At 40.9% G+C, this 6331-nt stretch overlaps 1 long non-coding RNA gene across 1 annotated transcript in view; it reads right to left on the bottom strand.

Annotated features, from left to right (window-relative positions):
- Positions 1-1656: 1656 nt before the first annotated feature.
- The window catches only part of LOC123613540 (uncharacterized), a 31776-nt gene continuing 27101 nt past the window's right edge, over positions 1657-6331 (bottom strand). Inside the window, exon 3 of the long non-coding RNA XR_006720900.2 lies at positions 1657-5781. This is a non-coding gene — a long non-coding RNA (uncharacterized LOC123613540). The remainder of the gene's footprint in view (positions 5782-6331) is intronic.

Below are 6331 nucleotides of genomic sequence, written 5' to 3'. Positions count from 1 at the left end.
AGCAAATTAGTACGTATTATGAGTGAAAGTGTGAATGGAATCTTAGGATGATTACTGTCTCCTGAAAAATGATTTCCCTTTTTCATTGTTTCCCACGTGTCACAAGATTTACTTTTTCCCAATTAGATTTTCCTATTCATAACTATGCAACCTGCCAGCACAATCCCTGACCCACTTTTGTGATTTTCTGTTTCTATTCCTATGACATATGTTGTGGGACACAACGTGATGCCCAATCGGTGAGCCGGTGACATGTGGGTTGGAAAAAGAATTGACCAGAGATTAAGTATAAGAATAGAAAGGAGACAACCAGGTGTCTGTGTGATCACTGGGAGGGAAGTACAGGGTCTTTTATTGGGGGGAGGAGTTGGTGGTCACAATGGGTTGAGGGCTGTGTGATTAGCTCATGCACAAGTTACAGGTGAGGTAAGAAGTTTAGAGTTCGGGAAGGGTAGTGGGATTTATGAGTCTGGTAAGCTGGGCTGAAACAAGCCACCTAGATCTATTATGAGATTCAGCATTACCCAGGGCTATCAGTTTCTTAGGGGAAATAAACCCAGCAAAGAATATACTTTATCTTTTGTGGAATCGCCAGCAGGAATCTGGAAGCCCAGGAATGGGGGTTGTTGGACTCTGAAGGACATCAGTTGGCCCCACAACTAGGCGTCTATCCAGAGATATTCTGATCAAAAGCACAACTGCATCACTAATTTGATTGATATATATCTGTCCACCTTTTAGCTCTATTTTAAATTTTTTAAAAAGATTATGCATACATGAATTACAACTGATGAAATAGAACATTCAGCATGACTCTGATTTCATTGTTGCTAATCTTCTAGACCAAACCTCTTTCCTTTCTGGATGTATCAATAAATACATGGCACTCTAACATCACATGCAAAGGAGAAATTCCTGGCCCCTTTTGTCACTAGTGATGGAAAAAGTACATCAAAAGTGATCTGCAAAATTTTGACCAAGAAGAGCTTTAACAGAACATAACACCAAATAGGATATAGGTATCATTTTCCACATGACCTAAATATCCTACTTTTTCACTTAGAAAATGATGAGTTTTACAATTCATGTCTTTTCTTATGTTTGTATGTACTTCTGTCATCCAGCCCCAATTTGCTAAAATGCTAAAATAAACATACCTTACATTTTTTACCTAAAATATGCTGACTGTAAAAGTGACAGGAAAGAGACAAGGTGCTTTGAGCACCTGTTTAATTCAGTGGTTACATTTTTTAAGGATTGGAAAGGATTCTTTTTTTTAGTCTGTTAAAGATGCTCAAATTGGTTCTGGCTCTATGTATTAGCAAATCTTTCTCCTATGTGCCCTAACAAGTTGCAAAGAGGACTGTTGAAAGATGCTCATTTCCTGTCAGGTGGGATGCGGATGAGAAGGAAAAGGACCTGAAAGGGGAGTGACCATGGCCCTCCTAGATCATTTCTAGAATGAATGAGTCAGTCCTCAAATAATGGAGATCCTGTAAGAGGGTTCCTTTTAAAAGAGAAAGAAGAAAGCCTTGTTATGATACAATCAAGTGCCACTTCCTTTAAGTCATAGGTAAGCCAAAGGAATTCTGCCTAGCACCTGCCTCTTCAATTGCAAGTCAGTGAGGAAGTTCTCTTCTTGAGACAGGCATATCAGAGCGCCTTTGTTTTGGAAGGAAATTATCACAAGGAATAAGGCGTGGACACCGCTTTCTTAATGTGCAAGGAGGCTTGGCAGATTTATCACTGAAGTGCTGATGTACTGAATGTTTACTTGTCAGCTGGTCATGGACAGCAAGGTACGTTTTAGCATTTAGGATTTCATTTGGAAGAGCTGACAGTTATTCTATGAATTACTCCACAGATCATTCCATGAGTGACAGAAAGATTGCTATCTTAGGCAAAATGTGTGGTCAAGGCAGGGAAGAATTCCTGTCCCATTCTCCTAATCACTTGCTACAGATTTCTAAAATCCGGTTACTACAGAGGCATCCCTTTGTGTTAAAGAATAAGCAGCACTTCTCCAAGCTTTATAAACCCCTGGAAGCCAGTAACTCATTAAGCATCCATAGTCATTCATGCTTTACAACGCTAATCAATCTACCAACTTCTGACCACCAAGCATAAAGTACAATCCTGTGCCCTGCCTACAAGGAGTTTACAGTGTAATTGCAGAGAAGAAAAAGCTTAGAAAGCTGACTGTAATTACATAAATCTCTTTATAAGTGAGTCAAATACACGGAGTAAAGAATAAAGCTTGAAGAATACTCAGAGGCATGCTTTATTCATTTCTCTTGCTCTCTTGAATTACCAGTTATGCCTCTATTTGGAAACAGACCATAATTTCTCCCATCTAAACAAACAAATAACAACCATAAAAAATTCTCCTAAGACACTGCAACCTCTCCTGGTACCATTTCACAGTGACTTTGCAGCATTACCTTTCCTGAAAATATAGTCTCTAATTCCCTTCATTCCTTTGTCTCTCAAAATCATTCTCATCAGAGTATACAGCCCCTGCCGTGCCACCACAATACACACCACCACAGTACACGCAGTGACCTCCATGGCACTAAATCTGATTGTCAAGTACACATATGTAACTTATATGAGCGGACTTTGGCATCATGATTACTCCTCCCTCCTTGAAATATTTTTTATTGACATACAGTTGACATCATATTGTATTAGTCTCAGGTGTACAGCATAGTGATTCCGTATTCTTACGGGTTATACTCCGTCATAGGTCATTACTATATCAAGGCTATAATTCCTTGTGCTATACGGTATATCCCTGGTGCTTCCTATTTTATACATAGAAACACTTCCCTTTTTCTTTTTTTTTTTCCCAAATGGAGGTACTAGGGGTTGAACCCCGGACCTCATGCACACTAAGCATGTGCTCTATGACTAAGCTATACGCCCCCCCCCCAACTCCCATTAAAATATTTTCTTAATATAGCTTTCTGGGAAACCACTCTCTTGGTTTTTCTCTCTCAGTGATGATTCTTGGGTCCCAATTTTTAGGTCATCCTTATCTTGTAGATCTCTAAATACCAAAAGCTTTAGTTTTAATCCTTTGATTACTTCTGTTCTCTCTGCCTTAATTCCTGGGAAATCTCATTGAGATCCATGGCTTTAATTGCTGTTATTTGCTGACAACTCTCAAATTTTTATATCCAGCTGAAAACTTAGTGTCTTCTGGACCTAACTCTGGATTTTTCTCCCTCAAACCTGCCTTGAGTCATCCTTTCAGTTACTCAGGCTAAATACCTTGCAGTCGCGCTTGCCTCCGGTTGTGTTCACATCCCTTTTCCAATTTTCCAAAAACCTATGAACTTTCAATTTATGAAATCTACTCATTCTTATTGAAAAATCTTTCAATTTATTCAGTCTTTCAATTAAATCCACAAATCTTTACAAGGAGGACTAAATGAACAAGATCTATTTCATTAAGGAAATTAAAGTCTGTATGTATATGTAGAAAATCAGAGAATTAAGTAAGCAATTACAGCATGGTGTCTTAGGTTGTATATCAATTGTGTTAGTTATAATTAAGTTTGCTTACATTTAAGAGAAAAGCCAAAACAGCTTTTAAAATTTTTGTCTCATGTAAAAGATAAACCCTGGCAACAGAAGTGCTCGGGTCTGAAAGGGCATCTCCACAAAGTTCTCAGAGATCCTTCTTCCTGCTTTCCTGCTCTGTTATCCTCAGTGTACAGCTTCCATCCTCGGGGTCAACTTATGGTCCAAGATAGTTTTTAGGCACAAAGCCAACACCTCTGCCTTCTAGGCTGTCTCATGGCGGAATGTAAAAAGATAAAAGAGAACTTCTCCCAGCTGACTCAGCTTCCTTTAAGCAGCTTTCTAGAAGTACCACAGACGACTTACACTCGCATTTTATTGGCCAGAAATTGACTGCATGGCCACATCTAGCTGCAAAGGATGATAGGAAATGTATTATTCGAGCGTGTACAGTGTTACCTCAAGTAAAAGCGAAGTTCTGTTACTAAGAAGAAGGGAAAGCTGGGTATTGGTTAATGATGGGCATTCTTTGCCACAAATACAGTGTGTTACAGGCGTTCAGATGAGGGGTCATAAAACCACCTTTGGGAGGCCAGAGAAAGATTACAAGATGACATGATTTTTACACCCATTCCAGTTGCTCTGATTTGGAATTGCATGTGGGTATGTCTGTCTCTCCGCTGGACCGTGAGCCCTGAGACAGCTGGCACCCTTTTCTCCCTGTGCCTGTAACCCCTGATAGGGAAGTTTTCACTAGAAGACCTTCAATATACTTCTGGTGAACTGAGATGAAGGTGATGAAGTTTCTGAAGAAGAGGACGTGTGGGGGTGGGAAGATGTGTCAACTTTGCTAGAACTTCCCCTATCTTTCATCTTCACACACAAAAAATTACCCCCGGCTTTATATCACAAAGGAACCTTACATAAATCATTTGTTGGGACGTTTGTAATTTTGTAACCTTTAAAGTTCTTCTCACTAATGGATGATCCACTTTTTACTCATCTCAATGAGCAGACCTTCTTCCCTTCCTTCACTCCCACCCTCACACCCACTCTGGTGGTCCAAATTTGGCCAGGAGCCTAAAAGACAGACCAGCTCCAAAATCAGGACAAATCATAGGCTTTATGTAGGTAAGGAGCAGTGACTCAGGTTTGCGGAGACCACAACTTGTCTCCTTTCACAGAGCACAGCCCTTGGAATAGGTATGACTATAAACCCAACATTTGGACCCAGATCATGGCCATAACTGATTCCCAGATGAATCACATTAGCTATTTCCGGATTTATGGGGTTATCTGAAGTTGAACATGGCAACTGCTACTTTACAGAGTTTAAACCCCAAACGGAGACAAATCCTGACGACCAGGGGAAATTTAAGAGCAGCTGCTAACACACCTTCTCTTATTTCATTCCATTTGTTCTAACTGTTTGGAGATTATACACAGAAAGAATGCCTCTGTGAGATGACTACTGATTTACCCAGAAATGAAACCCAAAGTCTAACAGCTAGTTACCTTCTGGTTTGGTTTCGCATTTCTTACTGAGAAATGACTGTGCACATGTTAATTACAGCAAGGCTGATGGAAACTTGGCTGCCACGTCTAGACTCTGGCTGAGCCTGGATCTGCCTGAAGGCCTGGTCCAGCTTGAACCTAGATTATATCTTGACCCTCTGAATTGCTTCTTCCCACTTCCCAGTTCTGACACAGCCTGAGACAGGCATGCTGCCAGTTGCTTTGACTCGAGCATTTCTGCATTATCGGTTGAGTGCGGAGGAGAGAAAGCAGGCTGCACACGTTCCCTTCAGATCCAGCCTCGTAGATCTGAAGAGCCACGCTGGAATGCGGATTTCCAAGGATCCTTAAGATGTGCTCTGAAGTGCTCTTCAACTGATGAGCTTCTTAGAACTTTTGCTTATCTCTTAGGAGAAAGATAATTTTCTCTATCCTGTTTCCAGTTTTCACAAGTGATGATTTGCGAGGCAGCTATAAAGCATCCAGCTTACTGTTTAGGACCGTAGAGCTATCAAACAGGGCCAACTGATAAGCCCCTGAGGTTTGGTAACTTGAAGATAATCGGGAGCTTTTCCTTCATCTCTTCAGCCTGAGAAGCACTTCAAACACAGCACCTCAAGGGAGGAACGAGAAAAACTAGCCTTGCAAACAGAGACACGCTCCTTTATTTGGTTCGATCATCAGAAATCACAGGTTCTGAACTTGAAATCCAGAACTCCCAGTCGGTTGAGATGTTCAGTCCTGCGGAAAATGGAATGCGGTAGCTAAGAGTTTAGCATCACAGAGTTGTGCTAAACCTTAGATTTCGAATCTGACATTCTCAGGATACAGATGACGAAACTAAGACAGAGAGGGGTAAGTCAGAGGTTTAAAGCCTTGCCCCGGGACAATGGTGTATTCACAAATGGAGGACTAGGTTAGGGATTGAAAAGGTAACTCAGTAAACTCAGTTTATCTCCACCTCTAGCAGACGTCTGGCTGCAGGTTAACCGAAAGATAATTTATTAGCTTTTGACAAGAATTACACCAGCTCAGTGTGGTCCACTAGTTTCTCATGGTGAAATGAAATAATAGTGTCTAATGAACACAAGATGACTGAGTGGCAAGAGTACGCGTTTAATCTTGGCTCTATTGACCTTCAGGAAATTGGACAAGTTCCTTAAACTCTCTGAGCCACAGCTTTTCCCTCTATAAAACAGAAAGAGATAATCCTCACCTTTCAGGGTTGGCAAAAGGATTCCAGATGAAGTGTGGGAAGGATCCAACACGATGTTTGGCCACTGTTTGTGTT

The sequence above is a fragment of the Camelus bactrianus genome, chromosome 25 (genome assembly GCF_048773025.1).
Source record: "Camelus bactrianus isolate YW-2024 breed Bactrian camel chromosome 25, ASM4877302v1, whole genome shotgun sequence".
Taxonomy (NCBI): domain Eukaryota; kingdom Metazoa; phylum Chordata; class Mammalia; order Artiodactyla; family Camelidae; genus Camelus; species Camelus bactrianus.
Note: the sequence above shows the minus strand (reverse complement) of the source record. Positions and strands in the feature narration are given on the sequence as shown.